The 15,707-nt window shown below is 39.7% G+C and overlaps 1 long non-coding RNA gene across 1 annotated transcript in view; it reads left to right on the top strand.

The window, feature by feature from the left end:
- Positions 1-7,666, top strand: part of LOC122464505 — a 77,840-nt gene extending 70,174 nt beyond the window's left edge. Inside the window, exons 3-4 of the long non-coding RNA XR_006288597.1 lie at positions 3,089-3,196; positions 7,540-7,666. This is a non-coding gene — a long non-coding RNA (uncharacterized LOC122464505). The remainder of the gene's footprint in view (positions 1-3,088; positions 3,197-7,539) is intronic.
- The last annotated feature ends 8,041 nt before the right edge of the window (positions 7,667-15,707 follow it).

Raw genomic sequence — 15,707 nt, 5'->3', positions numbered from 1 at the left:
ACTTTTGAAACAGAGTCAGTGGAGCTACCCCAGCTGAGGGTCTGGCCTCTAGAGTGTTTTTGACAAAGAATATATCACATCTTATAAATGAAACTAGTAATTTACAGTTGGATCTGTATAGTTTGATTGGTTTTGGGAAAGAGGAAGAACATTGTTTCTCTGAAGTGTAAATGATGTTGTTGCTATGAAACATTTCAGAATACTGAAACTGGAATTACAGGAAGACATAGTGGACCAAATTCGGCTGTCAGTTATATTAGCATCAATGCAGAAAAATTCACTGAAATCTGTGGATTTAGTCTGAAATTAAACCAGTGCTAAATATGTGGATAGTAGCTTTCTTTGCTTAGTTTGTAATTTACAAGATGTTAATGCGTTATAATTCATGTATATGATGTATGGCGCATGTGATTACTCACATGAGGTGAATAGGATTTGGCTTTTATGAGTGTATCGTTCACAAGTGAAAATATTGATCACACTAAGAAACACAATTTCTTCCTGGTGCCCATAGTGCAAATCAAACTACATTTTCCTTGGGGTAGTCAGGTAAAGCCAACCAATAGATCTACCAAGAGATTTTAGAGAATGTGAGAGTCTAAATTAAGCAGAAGATGGGTTGTTACCCCTTCACATATCCAACAGCCAATACTGTGGTACTTAAATTGGTCATTTTTAAGAGCATAACACTGATGACTATTGAAGAGTCTATATTTTGCCACCAGTAATACTTTTTTTATAGCAGTGGCCTTGATTGTCCACTCTGTTACCCAATTTTCATGTTGGCATGAGAGTTCAATGGCATAAAACTGGTTTAATTGAATGAAGAATAAGACCCAAACACTGCAACTTCAGAATAATTACACCTAAACATGAAATCAAATGAATCAAACCTCAAACTGAAAAGAAACACACACACACACACAGATTCATATTATAACAGGCACTAGTGGAGATGCACAAATGAGAGGTTTGTATTTTCTATTCAAATGTTTTTAAAATCCTTATTGGAGAACAATTTTTAAAAGCCTATATTGAAGGGCAGTTACAGAGCCAAACTCAGTGTTTGATAAAAGGGTGAGTAACGGATGAGATATTTTTGGCAAAGGATATGCAGGCTTTGTCAGCAAAAGGGGTAGTTAGGTGAAAGACTATGAAACTAAAACTTCACATCTATGTTTGATGGGCAGGTATACTGTTGTGGCTTGAAAAAAAAGCACTTCAGATAACTGAACATAACTTTTGTTTGACTTAATTCTTGCAAGCACTGAGAAATGTAAAACAGAGTGTTACACTGGTGATATTTACCATTGTAAATGAGAAGCCACAGTGGTGATAAAACTCCAGAGGCAAAATTCACAAGTTACACCAATATGATAGAAGTTACAATGGAGTCCAACAGATAGCTTTTGTGATGTCTGGAACCATTTATATTGCCAAGGAGGCTGATGTATCACCAAAGGAACAGAAAAGAATGAGAGGGAGTCTTGTTCTATGGTAAAGGTGGGAGCTAGGAGCCAGAATAAGCAGCTTAATCTCCCAACTCTGACACCAATTTGCTGTGAGAGTTGGGTCGGTCACTAAAGTTCACTACGTCACATACTCTCAAATGTTGCTAAGGGGCGTATTTTTAAAGGTATAAGAAGCCTAAAAATGCAGATAATTACAAAAACAGATTCTTTATTCCCAATGATTAGGGGCCTAGGCACTTTTGGAAACTCCAGTAAATACCTATCTATTTCTTTAGGCAGATAAATATCTTGAAATATCTTGCTCTTAGGCTCCTCATTTCCCATTGACTTTCAATGAGACTTAGGCTTCCAAGTGCCTAACTCACTTTCAAAATGGGATGGAGGCACCTAAGTAACTTAGACACTTTTGAAAATTTTCACCTAAGGATGAAATTTCAAACACGGTCACTACTTTTGATTGCCTTGGTTTCAGCTGAAGAGAATGGAATCTGTGGGTCCTCAGCCCCTCTAAAAATCAAGCCATCCATTTCTGAAGGATGGTGCCCAAAAAAAGAGGTATCCAAAATTTGAAGAGCCTTAAGAATAAATAAAATAAATAAATAGGGCTTTAGCCTCTCTCAGCTTCTGTTTCTCCACCTGTAGAACAGGTTTAACATTTAGATACCTCACAAGGGTGCTAGAAGCTGTTTGTAAAAGAGCATGAGGTGCTTAAATGAAAAATCTCTCAGCATTTGAATTTTATTTATTATTATTATAACTTCAAGCTGCTCTTTCTTGAAGCAGCAAAACATAATTTTAGAAGTGTGGTACTGCCTTTTTTTCATAACATATTCACAAAAGTAATTTTGGTATGGAAGCTTCTAACCTGGGTCTGGTCTACATCTAAAATATAGATCATCCCACTGATGATCTGGGCTGTGAAAAATGTTGCACCCAGTGCAACGCAACTCTCACTGTGGACGCAGCTAGTTGATGGAAGAATTATTCCACTAAACTATCCACCACCTCTCAAAGAGGTGGCTTAACTACTTCAACAAGAAACCTTCCACCAGTGTTGGAAGCGTCTACACGATGGTGCTACGGTGTCACAGCTGTAGTGCTGTAGCTCTGCCATGGTAGTGTGACATAACTTAAGTGCGCTAATTTACCTGAACAATTTAACTACACATGCAATTTTATTTTTTCTTTTAGTACAAATGTTCCCATTATATCCTATTCCTGCTACATTCATGCAACTATGTGAACTTGATTCAGTGCCTGATTTTAACTCTATCATTATTTCTGTCCACTTCATAAAAATCTCATTAACTGATATTATAGATATCAAAAATTATTAACAAAATCCTGCTCTTTTATCAATAGATATAATAAGGAAATTTGCTGGGAGATGCTTTCTTCTCCAGTCTGAATGGAGGGTGATGGTGTTGCTTCTCTATTTTTCCACTGCTCCAAAAAACAAACACATCACTTACCAGAACAAGGAATGCCAGATGTTGGAAGTCTGAGGTGATGGTGGTCTATAAACAGGGGAACTGGGACAGAGAGAAAGTTTGGGAAGGAAGGCCCTAGACCAAGGTCAGAGGAGACAAGTTGTGAAGGAAGGCTCTGTCTTTCAGAAACCCAACCATGCTCTGCAGCCGAAGGATGTGGATGGTCCACAAAAGTCATACCCCAGCCCAAAGAACACTCTGGAGTGATGTAGAAACTCAGACAGGGAAGTGCAGGTAGGCTTTATTGCCTTGCATGGATCTGTACATTTCACATGCTGTTCAAGAGTATTAATATGTTAGAACCTGTGCAAAGTGTCTGTATGTTATATGCTACACTTAACATGTGCCTCCTGAGTGACTGAAACTGTAACCCAGAAGGATCACACCTTCAGTGGAATTTTAGGAGAGTGTTTGTTTAACCTAGAAGGGGAATCTGATAGGTCGGCACTAAGCACAGGGGGAGGCAGCTGGCCACCAGTTTCCAGATCTCAGTTTCCAGATCTCTAGGCAGAGGGACTGCACCCTGAGAATGTGTCTAAGGGTCAGGAACCCTAAGACCGACACAGTGGCTGTACTCCAGACTCCGTAGACTTAAAACGTGGAAAACTAGCATCTGGGTTCCTTCCCAGCCGTCTAAGGAGTGGCTGAGAGTGGGAGCTCAACTGCAATCTGTGACAATACAAAAAACAAACAGGTCAGTCATAAAAATGTGAGACCTGGTTCTGAGATTAGTTACATCAGTGTAAATCAGGAGTCATTCAAATTAGTAGATGGGGAAAAAAATCAAAATATCTCAGCAACTGGGGTAGAGAATGATGAAGCACTTACAATGGCACAATTAGGATTGGGGTCTTTGGAATTTTTTTAAATGCCATTTCAGACAGCGTATGAACACACATAATTTCAGCCAATATTAATGTTAAGGCAATTTAGCACATTCAGTTAAGTCAATGGAGATAACACTAGAACTTACCCCATGGTAAGAAAGATCAGGTCAGAATCAACCTAAGGTTATGTGGGGAAACATCTATATTGTTTGGGGTGGAGGGGATCTATAAGGCTGGATCCCTCATTTCTTACACATCCAAAATTCCTACTAAATTAGTGGAGTTTTAAATGGTTATGTCAAACAAAACAGAGTTTGGACAAAGTTAGTATATCCCTCTACAATTCAGAGATACTATCAATGTGTTTATAAACTCTAGGATGGAAGAACAAGCTGTCTTGTCCATCCTAGCCTAGTTATTTGAAAATCCACAAGGAGTGGTTCTGGGGTAGCCAGCCAGGGGGACTGCAGCCTCATATTCATCTGAAAGTTGGTGATGTTGGCTGGAGTGGAGGCATGGCTATGGTTAGCCAATGGTTGATCAGATTCAGCATATCTAAGCAACTTCTACTGAAAATCCTCCTATGGAGAACCCAGCAGGATGTAAAGCGGCTCAATTCCAGTTGAAATCCAAAAGGAATGATAAATAGCAATATTGTCACTTACACTTCTCTCTGGTGAATCCCACCAGGGCTGAAGCACATCACTCCAATATAGGGAGATGTAATTTGCATCTCTCTATCCCAGCAATGTGGGTATGACACCACATCTTACATCTAAAATGTTCCCCCTGCCCCCTTCTAATTTGTATTTTTAGTATATGTGAAGTGCTTAGGAACAGATGAGAACCAACCAACTGGTGATAACAGAGTAAATTAGCTTAAAATAAAAAAAAAATGCCCCAGATACTCCAGATTCATTCTTCAAGTTAATTGATTCAGAAGACTGAGCATTTTTAATGATTGACATCTGTGAAAAAAGAGCACCCCAACAGAAGAACTTTCTCAGCATTTGTATATGTAATGTATACTGTAGTACACAATCTGAAGCAGGTGAAAAGGTCATAAAGAATGTAGGATTTCAGACTTAGCAATACCAAGATATGTTTTTCTACACGAATAGCCCAAGGGATGTGTCTCATATACATTTGATTGTTTTATTTCACACATAAGAACTGCCATGCTTTGTCAGCAGTTTACTGTTCATACATTGTAGCTAAACAGGAAACATTTATTTCTGCATATAACCATGGCTAGGATTTACTTTTACCACTCTTAAAATATGTAACAAACACCACTTTACATGTACAACCCAGCAGCGTTTCCTAGAGGCTCTTACATGACAATACTATTCATTTAGGGGGTCTGAAGTTACAGCTAAGGATATAATAAATTGCTTTGACATAGATATTGGTTATATTTTTTTTAATAACTGCTGGAAACATTTATTTTTTTTCTTACAGACCTGAATCCTAATTGTGTTGTTGGAAACACTTCACTGTTTTCTCCAGATGCTGAGATTTTTTGAAGAATATTTTTTTCAGCCACTGAGGTCTTAGAAATAAGTATAATATTTTCAGTATATGAACAAATTGATATAAATAGTGTACATTATAGTACTTCCTGCTTTACAAGCTCAATAATGTCTAAATCAGTATTATCTGCAGAAATTTTGTCCTGTGACATAATTAGGAGAAGGAGTCCAATTGTTTATTTCTTTTTAAAGTTTAAGTGAGCATCTCATATCTACTACGTACACATACTTCATCCATTCTTGGAATGTAGGCGAATATAGGCATTGCCATACTGATCAAACGGAGGTTCACTAAGTCCAGTGTCTTGTCTTCAACCATGGCCAGCACCAGATACAGTCAATAAAAGATATAAGAACCCTGCGGAATGCAGAATAATTTTCCCCCCACATTAGGACTGATTTGGATATAGGCATAAGCCCTGAAGCAGGAGGTTTAATATCCCTTCCATATTTTGTCATCATTAATCATAACTCATTTTTTCCTAATATCCACATAATATCCACTCTTTTTTTAATCTTGCTATGTTTTCGGCTTCTACAACTTCCTGTGGCAATAAGTTCCACAGTCCAATTACATGTGTGAAAAAATATTTTGTTTTATTGAGATTGAATTTGTCATGTTTTAATTTAATTGAATATTGCCTTGTTCTTGTGTAATGAGATGGTGAACTGAAATTCCCAATCTACATTCTCCATCCATTCATTATTTTCTAGATTTTCTTCATTTCCCCTCTTGTCTTCTCCCAATCTTCTCTCTTCATAGGAGAGTTTTTTCAGACCTTGATCATTCTCATTCCTCTTCTGTGGATTCCCTCTAGTTCTTCAATATCCTCTGAGTTGGGGTGACTAGTACTGCACACAGTATTGCAGGCAGAGAGGAACACTACCTGCTGATAAGGGTGGCGGGGGGGAAGAGGGGGAGCAGCGGCTTCAGTAGATATTACTAAGCATGCTCAGTCCATGTGATCATGCTGGGTACAAGTCAAGCAGCCACTCTGGGCGGGGGAGGGGTGGAGGACGGACACAAACCTGATCCCCATGTGTCCTCCCCATGCGTCGCCTCTGATGGCCACACCACTGATCTATATGAAGTCCTTATGATATTCTCTGTATTAGTCACCATCCCATTCCTTATTCATCCTATATCTTAACTTTTTTGATCACAGCTGCATATTAAAAGTGTTCTCTTCAAGGACACCCAGCTCCTTTTCTTGATTAGATATGACTTGCATTGAGACTTCTATGCCATAGTTATTGAATATTTACCCACTAAAAATAATAAAACATTTATCCAACATCATTTAATTTTCTGCATTATTTAAAATGATCCCTCTTTCAAAACCTAAAACTTCTGTGAAAAATCTTTATTTTTTCCTGAAATTTTCCAGTTATTCACGTAGTAACTAAGGATCCAAAGTTATGAGTTGTTACTATTTAAGAATTGCCCAGGTATCAAGATAAGGTTGAACAAAGGGCTAAGAGAATAAAAACCTAAGGTCTAATGACTGAACGTCTTAAATAGTTTGAGGAAACAGAGTTGGTGCAGCCTTTCACAAGAGTGTACTTCTGGTTCATCTAAAGAAAGTTCTCTTTTTCCCTTGTCTATGAAAGAGTGAATTAATTAAAAATTACATTATGATCAAACACTGACATTCTAAGAACTGCCAGAGACCGTAGTAAAATAGGGAACTTGATGGAGTCTAATATAATGATTAAAGTGTGTATAAAAAGGAAGTTAACTATCAGTGATGCAATTTTGGGCAAAATACTGTAAACTTTAATGACAGGGTTTACCTTATGGGCAAGCTCATTAGGAAAGAAAATAATTCTGCTCATATTGATTTATTTTAGTTTAAGTAATAAAATGAAAGAGTAAAGGTAACATTTCCAATTAAGCAGCTTATGTCAAATACACCTGTGCTGAAAGAGGCAGTAAATACAAGGATCTGAAGCCAAACAGTGTGATTATAAGGACACTTGACCACAGAGTGGAATAATCAGAAACGTAACTGATTAATAAGGCACATAATCATTTCACACAATTGTTGTTACAACAAGGAGAACAGAAATGGAAAAATACATGAAGCTGCTCTGGCCTGCTGAAGAACAAACAGTGACTCTGTATTGTATAAGGGAATGTAAAAATAAGTTTAAAGAGAATCAAAGAATATGAAGGAACTTTGTCTAAATTATATGAACTTTAAACTTGATATTTTAGCAACTAGCAGCATGTTGATGGAGAAACTGCAACGTGAGCAAGTATACCTGCAAGACTGGCCAAGGGATGCACAGCAAAGAGGCAAACGTAAAGCAACTTGCAGAGGTAAGTTGCTGAACTGAGCAAATCAGCCAGTGTTCAAAGTATGTCCCGAGATAGTTATAACAGCCATTGCCTAACTTGTCTTACACAAGCTGGTCTGACAAGATGTGTTGCAAAAAGACTGAAAAATTCCAGTTTCGGATACAAAAACCCAAGTTGATGTGCGGTTCCCTGATTGGACTACTCATTTTGGCTGAACATTTCAAATCTTTGGAAGAGGTAAGGGTCACCATCTGCTGGATCCATGCCAGAACCTACTAGAAGAACTAAGTTGGACTACCCAGAAGTAATAGGATAAAACAAACAGCCTGTCTCTTTCAGCATATCACTTTGAGAAAGCCAAATCAGCTGGGAGTCCTCCTGGTGACATCATGTACCTCTCTCAGAGAGGCAGCTTTAACTGTCTTTCTATTTTTCGGCAGTTTGTGTTCCCCACTAGTACACTGGGAAAAGACTATAGTCATGTCTGTCCTTCCTTTCACCTGTGTTTAAAATGTCAGCTCTTGCTGTGAAGAATAATTGGGCTAAAAACTGATGGCTAAGCCAAAGATCTGGTAATAAGTAACACAGACTTTCTCTTAGGTGATGAGTTAATCAACTGCTTCCTGAAACTGGGTACCTTGATAAGGAAGTGTATGTGTTTGTGTATCTGCTTTAAAGACTGTCACAGAGTGTCCTTGTTTGTAAAAGGTTCCAGTCAAGATTATTGTAAAGTAGCTTTGAAACTGAACAAGTTACTGTTGTTGAATAAGATTGTAGAGCTACTGTACATGTCTCCTATAATTAATGGTTTAATACTGCCTTTTAAGTTCTAGGTGCATACAGATATAAAATGAGACCAAATACACAAGCGTCTTGAACTGCACTCAATCTATGTAATTGTCATAAATGTAGGAGTTTATGTTAGAGAGTTAGGAGCATTACTCAGATCCTGGGGCTAATATAATTTGAGGGAAAGCAGATTAAAAATGTTGTCTACTTTAGATCCATTAGCAAGGAGATCTTGGTGAATTGGCATGCAAGTAACTGACCAAGTTGCCTTGTGATTTATCTTTGGATTGTTTTTCCTCTGTGTCAGCAACACTGGAGTTACTAATCAGTCAAAAATCTAAACAAAGGCACCTTCCCACATGGTGATTGAGTATGAATGTTATTTTCTGTTGTGGCTGTGTGATTTGTTCTGAAAAACTTAAATGGTTATATCGACCAATTTTCTAGTTTGTTAGCCAAATCATAGATCAACACTACTTTTATCTTCTTAGATCCTACACTATCAGTTGCTGTTATTAAACTCACCAAAACTAAATTAAACTTTTGTATCCTTTTCTTTAGTTAAAGGATCAAAATTAAAAGGGCCCTATAGTGGCGTGCACTCACCTCACACAAGCGGCCCATTGTCAAGTGTGTGTAGCCCTCCTTGGGCTTCAGTCCTTAATTAGTCCCGGAGTCTAACAGTGGCCTCAGCCCTGGTATTGAGCCATACTCCAGGGCTTCCCCTGGAGCCAATGTCCTCACCCTGTCTGGGTGTTTCAGGCCCCAGCTCTCCTGCTGGGCCAATAAAAGAGTTCAGTTCCCATTCTGGGGTGCCTCAAAGTCTAGGGCACTTCCCCCAGTGGCTAAGGAGGGTGGAGGCAGACCCAGGTCCACCGACTACTTCAGGTCCCAACCAGGGACCTGACAGACAGCAGCTGTCTGCTGTGTCCCTTTATCTGAGTTACACCACTGCTCTGATTCCCTAGGCCACTTCCCCATGACTCCACACCTTCTTCACTCTTACTTTAGGGCCTTGTCCTGATGGAGTCCCAGCAACCAGCACAAAGCCCTTTCTCACTTCTACCACCATTGCTCTGTTCAAGGTCCCATAGCATCCTCTGCCTGCCTGCCTGCCACACACCCTCCACCTCCAGCAAGTAACTGGTCTCACTCTAGCCCTGCAGCTCTTCTTATACTAGCCTGCTGCTCCCTGCAGCCCCTTTCTGATTGGCTGTGTCCCACACAGCCACTCTAGGCAGCTTGGAGGACCCTCTCCACTGACCTTTTCTGGGGTGGGGTGTGGCAGGGCCATGAGGACTGCTGCAGGGGCCTCAGAGGATCTGGTATACCATTTATGGAATGATCTCAAGAACTATCACATTTATTTTTATTGTCCAGAATAATTTTTCTGCATCCTGTTTCTGAATACATAGTTTTGCTCCATTTTCTAATTCATAGTATATATTCAAACTTGTTTGGATAAGTGTTTTTCTATAAAACCAAAGCTCTCGGCCAGAAATTGGCAACCTTTGGCACATGGCCCATCAGGGAATTCCGCTGGTGGGCCGGGCCGGTTTGTCTACCTGCAGCATCTGCAGGTTCGGCTGATCGCAGCTCCGACTGGCCACAGTTCGCCGTTCCAGGCCAACGGGGCCTGCGGGAAGCAGCGACCGGCACATCCCTCAGCTCACGCTGCTTCCTACAGCCCCCATTGGCCTGGAACAGTGAACTGCGGCCAGTGGGAGCTGCGATCGGCGGAACCTGCATGTAAACAAACCGGCCTGGCCTGCCAGTGGATTTCCCTGATGGGCCCCGTGCCAAAGGTTGTCGATCCCTGCTCTAGGCACATGTACAATTTATCTTTACAAATATATAAAAGTTCAAATTCACTCATTGTTAACAGCTTTGCAACCCGACAAAAGTAAATGCTGTCCACCTACCTCAACCTGTTCTACCTTCTAGAACAAAGGAAAATATCTTCACAACATACCCTTTAGGTCAACAGATTTGAGTTATGTCAGACTAAGCAGAGAGCAAGTTCCAGATTCTAGAGCCCTCCAGTGAGAATGTACGTCTGGGAGGCAGTATCCTGAGCATCCTAATTGTTCTTGACTGCAGGGTAAGAAGATAAAGCAAGAGGTGATCTCTAAACTACATAAAGGGTTGGTTAATAGATCAAAACTAATATCTTGAATTGCACCTCAGAACTAGTCGGAAGGCATTGCAGATTCTGGATAGCAGGTGTAAATATGTAAGAAATGCTTCCAAGGAAACGGGCAGCTCCCATTCTGCACTGGCTGGAGTTTCTGAAGAAAACTCCTCAAGTGGAGTGTGTTATAGTAAAAGCATAGATAGCTTAAGTAAATGTCCACATTCAAATCAAAAGGTTATAGTCCTCTTTGACAAACAGCAATCTGGAAAGCAGAGTTTTCTGACTTTATTATTCTGCAGACTGCTTTGTGATAGAGTGCACCACTTGTCTTCCCAGTCTTTCAATCACCCATAATTTTTATGGCATTCTATGTTTGTTCTGGTGTGGACCACCAGAAATGGGTCCATGGTCGTTAGTTTGAGAACCAATTTAGTTTAGGGATAGAGCTTGTCAGAGAATGGAAAATATTTTTTCCTCCTCCTCTTTTTTTTTTTTTTTTTTTTTTTCAATTTTAATTGAAATGTTGCTTTGGTGCAATACTCCAGCAATTTCTATTTAAGAACCTAGTATTAGTACAAATCAAATGATATCCTTTTTTCTTGTGTGTGGTGTTTTTGTTTTGTTTTTTGTTTTTTGAATTTTTTTAGTGAGCATGGAAGCACTTGCAGATTTCTTAGGGGTAAATTTTCACAAATGTATTCTTGCTTTGATGTGCACAAATCTGAATAGTTGTACCCCTAACTGCCTAATTTTAGGAATAAAACAAGTAGCCTGAGGAACAAACACCTAGATTTCCCACCGCAATTCATTTTCATGCATAAAACATTGGGCACAAATTAACTCCTAGGCTTTTTAATTTTCTTCCTCTACTATGAATGTAAGATCAGAGGTGTGCAAGCCAGTTTAAGTTCTACGATTGTTTCTTGGCAGTTACTGTATAGTTAAAGTTGTTCAACGTTCAACAGAACCCACACAATATGACCTTTGGGGATTTTAATGAAGAAACCTTTTTCTTCCCTTTTAAGCCAGCCATTTTTTTCTCAGAAGGACACTGGACTACACATTTAAAAAAAAAAAGGCAGCAGAAAATGTTTACTGAAATGAAGTTAAAATAACGAGGAGTCCTTGTGGCACCTTAAAGACTAACAAATGTATTTGGGCATAAGCTTTCATGCGTTAGAACCCACTTCATCAACCCCCTGATGAAGTGGGTTCTAACCCACAAAAGCTTATGCCCAAATACATTTGTTAGTCTTTAAGGTGCCACAAGGACTCCTCGTTATTTTTGTTGATACAGACTAACACGGCTACCACTCTGAAACCTGAAATGAAGTAGTGTTTTATACTTCTTTTATGTCGGATAAAAGCACAAGGATACAGAAAATTGCTGTTTTTAACATACTAAAATTTCTGAAACAGCTTGCAAGCCCTTGCATACAATTTGCTTTACTGATTCAAATACTTTTATTATTATTATTTATTATTATTGCATCTTGAAACATACAACTTTGTTAAGGAGATGCAGTTTTTGCTGCATTGAAATTTACTGTAACTTATACCTTTTGGAGATGTTTTAATAAGGCTGTAGATTTGCAGCCCTGTGTACATGAAAGAAGAATGTTACAGTATTGTCTTTTCTATTTCTTTTGGGCAATCAGTTCTTTCCCTTGAATTACACAGCTTCACTCTTCAGGGTGTTATCATACACATTGTAAGGAGAGTGATCACTTTACATAAGCTATTACCAGCAGGAGAGTGGGGTGGGGGGAGAGAAAACCTTTTGTAGTGATAAACACCCATTTTTTCATGATTTGTGTGTATGAAAACAAACATCTTCTGTATTTTCCACAGTATGCATCCGATGAAGTGAGCTGTAGCTCACAAAAGCTTATGCTCAAATAAATTGGTTAGTCTCTAAGGTGCCACAAGTACTCCTTTTCTTTTTGCGAATACAGACTAACACGGCTGTTACTCTGAAACCTCTTCAGGATGAGTTAGCAGTAGTGAGAAAAAATGTGCACAGGAGACACATAAACCAGGAGATTACTGTGATTGAAAATGTTCAGTAAAAGAAGAATTTGAAAAATATAGTTTAAAAAAACAACTTTTCTTCCAATAATGGAGAAAAGTGTTGCTAGTTATTAGGAGTTTATGTTCAGTTGCAGAATTTCTGAAAGCAGCTTTAGATTGTGTTGGTTGGTAATAAATATGTGTCAAAATTACAAATGAAGAACTTACGCCCTGATGCAGTTAAACATATCTGTTCGAGGTTACACAAGCCCCATAAGGCTATGGATACTGGCTTGTACTGTGGGACAGCCAATTCAAGGGAAAACTATCCATCCATGGAAAACTAAATCTTTTCCTCACCAAGATAGAGAAAAGATTGGTGGTTAGAGTACCACCATTTTGAAATTGAGGAGACACTTTCACTTGCATTAGCCAACAAGGACGGGGAGCGGTGGGAAAGTGTTTCTTAAGAAAGACAGGGAGAGAAGGGAGAATTCATCTTTACTTTTAACCCCTGATAAATAGAATTCATTCAGCTGATCTCCCTACTTTCACATTTCCTGATTCTTGAGACAGTCATTTCCAAGGTGGGATGGGCAGCCTATTGGGGCAGGTTCAGCTTTATAATTTTTGAGAGAACCAATGAGGCAATTCTTTTTTCCCCCATCAAAATTGAAAGACTAGTTGCCCACTCCCACCCCCATTTTGTAGATATAGACTGGGCCTCCCTAGCTTTCACAAAAGTTATGAGCTGAACTTGTTACAGTAGAGGGGTATGTGTGTGTGTAGATGGATGTATAGTCAGCATACCAATAAGAAGCCAGTACCGGCCCGTAGGAGCCGATGTTAAAGAGCTGCTGCAGCACTTTAATCTCGCTGCCCCTTTTCCCACCCCCTCAACCTCTCCCGTGTCAGTAGCCCTGCTGGTAGGGTCCCTGCCGGCAGAGCCGCCGATGGGGTGGGGTGGGCAAAAGGGGCAGCGACATTAAAGCGCTGCCACGGCCAAGGACCCTCCTTAAAGCGCTTCCATGGCAGCGCTTTGACATCACTGACCTTCTCTTCCCCTCCCCCCCCCCCGGGGCTGCTGACGGGGGCAAAGGGGGCAGCTGCCTTGGGGCCGGCGATTTAAATCGCCAGAGCCCTGGTGGCATGGGCCAGGCAGCGCAGATTGGCTGGCTGTGAGAGGCTGAGACCGAGGCCCTGTCCTTTCCGCCTGAGGCCCCACCCCTTCTGGAGGCCCAGAACCAGCCCCTGTACCAGTAAGTATTTAATATTACTTTCACCTCTGCTGACAGGGATGATGTAGGTTTACTTGGTCCTGCCTCTCGAGGTCCCTTCCAGTCCTACATTTCTATAATTGTATACTAAAGGAAATTTTTAAAAAAAATATTCCTTATGTTTTTGAAAATTGTAGTTAGGAAACTATTAGTTCACCACAAAAACACTGTTTTTAAACTATGAATATCCCAACATTTCTGTGCCAAAATTGTGAATGTGCACCTGTTGCAAATTCTCATGGCATTTCATGGTGGATATGCTAATTTTTTGTTTTAGATTACATATATAGGGGGGAAATAACGAAGAACAGCATTTTTGGCAAATCGCTGTTTAGAAAAGAAAACTTGTGACTTTTCATTCTTCTACAACAAATATCTCAGATGTCCCTACAAGCAGGATTTTATAATTCCTGAAGTTTGCAGATAATTCATTCCTTGCACATTTCTATTTTCATACCATTGCATTTTTGGTATAGCTGGCAAACAAATCACTTAATATTGTACAAAGAAGTGAAGTTTGTCTACCTTATAACTAAATCTGTACATTCATATGTAGAGGGGGAGGATTTGTTAGGGTTTATGCAGCCTCAGGTCTTCAAATGACCGAGATAATGCCTCCCCCCCTCTCTTTCACGCACAGATGTGGTAGATCTTTTCATTTAATGTTCTTATGTGTCTTTTTGTGAAATATTGCATCATTTTAGGGAGAGAATTCTTTCTCCATCAAACTCTCATGGGACAGTGTTATATCTTTTAAAGAGGTTTTGTTTCATTCAAAGTTGTGACATTAAGCTGATGCAGACACTATTTTATAAAATAGTATCCACATCCTAGAAGGGGGAAGGTGGAATAAAAAACAAGCCACAACAACAACTCAAAAAACAGTCTGTAGAAATACTGCCCTGCAGTCCTGCCTGGGTTTATCTCACAGTACAATTGCAGAATCAGCAATGTATGTTCAATACAGTATGAAAGGCCTGAGATGTGCAATTCCCATTAGCAGCACTCTTGCTGGAAATGTAACCCTTCCGTCTTTTTGCAAGGACAAGGTATTTTAAACATCACAAGACAAAGCAACCAATGAAGTTTCCACTGTGCAAAATTACGGCACAAAAAACAGACCAGTCGGATCCAAAAGAGGTGCAGTCTGGAAAGTAACTTGGATTGTGGACACATTTGTATTTTTGTGATCATATGAGTAAATAAACACAAAGACTGTGGTATTGGGGAAGATCCCAAGTAAAGCCAAAAATCTGAGTGTTGGTGTTTGGGACTCAGTGAGCATAGAAACAGCTGCCTGAGGATCTCACTAGGAGCAGAAAGTTCTCACTACCTCCACAATAGCAGGGAGAGCTGCTGCCTATTGCTCATCTTCTCCCTTCATATACCCTCCAGCTTATTTCCTCACTGTTCCCTGCCACTGCTGGTGAGTGCCTGCTTCCTCTCCTGTGCACTGCTTCCTTTCCCAGCCTCACTGTCCTTCCCAACCTGCACACTACTTCTGGTCCGGTCCTATATTGAGGTACCTAACTCTCACTGAAATCAATGGGAGTTAGGCACCTAAATAGTTTTAAAAGTCTCGATCTGGTCTGTTCCTCAGTTGTAAAATGGGGATAGCAATACTTCTCCATCATTGGCTCTCAACTTTTCCAGACTGCTGTACTCCTTTCAAGAGTCTGATTTGTCCTGTGTTCTCCCCAATTACACCTCACTTAAAAAAAATTACTTGCTTAAAAAATCAGGCATAAAAATACCAAAGTGTCTCAGCACTCTAATATTGCTGACTTTCTCATTTTTACCATATAATTATAAAATAAATCAATTGGAATATAGATATTGTACTAACATTTCAGTGTATAGTATAGAGAGCAATA

Source organism: Chelonia mydas, chromosome 2 (assembly GCF_015237465.2).
Source record: "Chelonia mydas isolate rCheMyd1 chromosome 2, rCheMyd1.pri.v2, whole genome shotgun sequence".
Lineage (NCBI taxonomy): Eukaryota > Metazoa > Chordata > Testudines > Cheloniidae > Chelonia > Chelonia mydas.
Note: the sequence above shows the minus strand (reverse complement) of the source record. Positions and strands in the feature narration are given on the sequence as shown.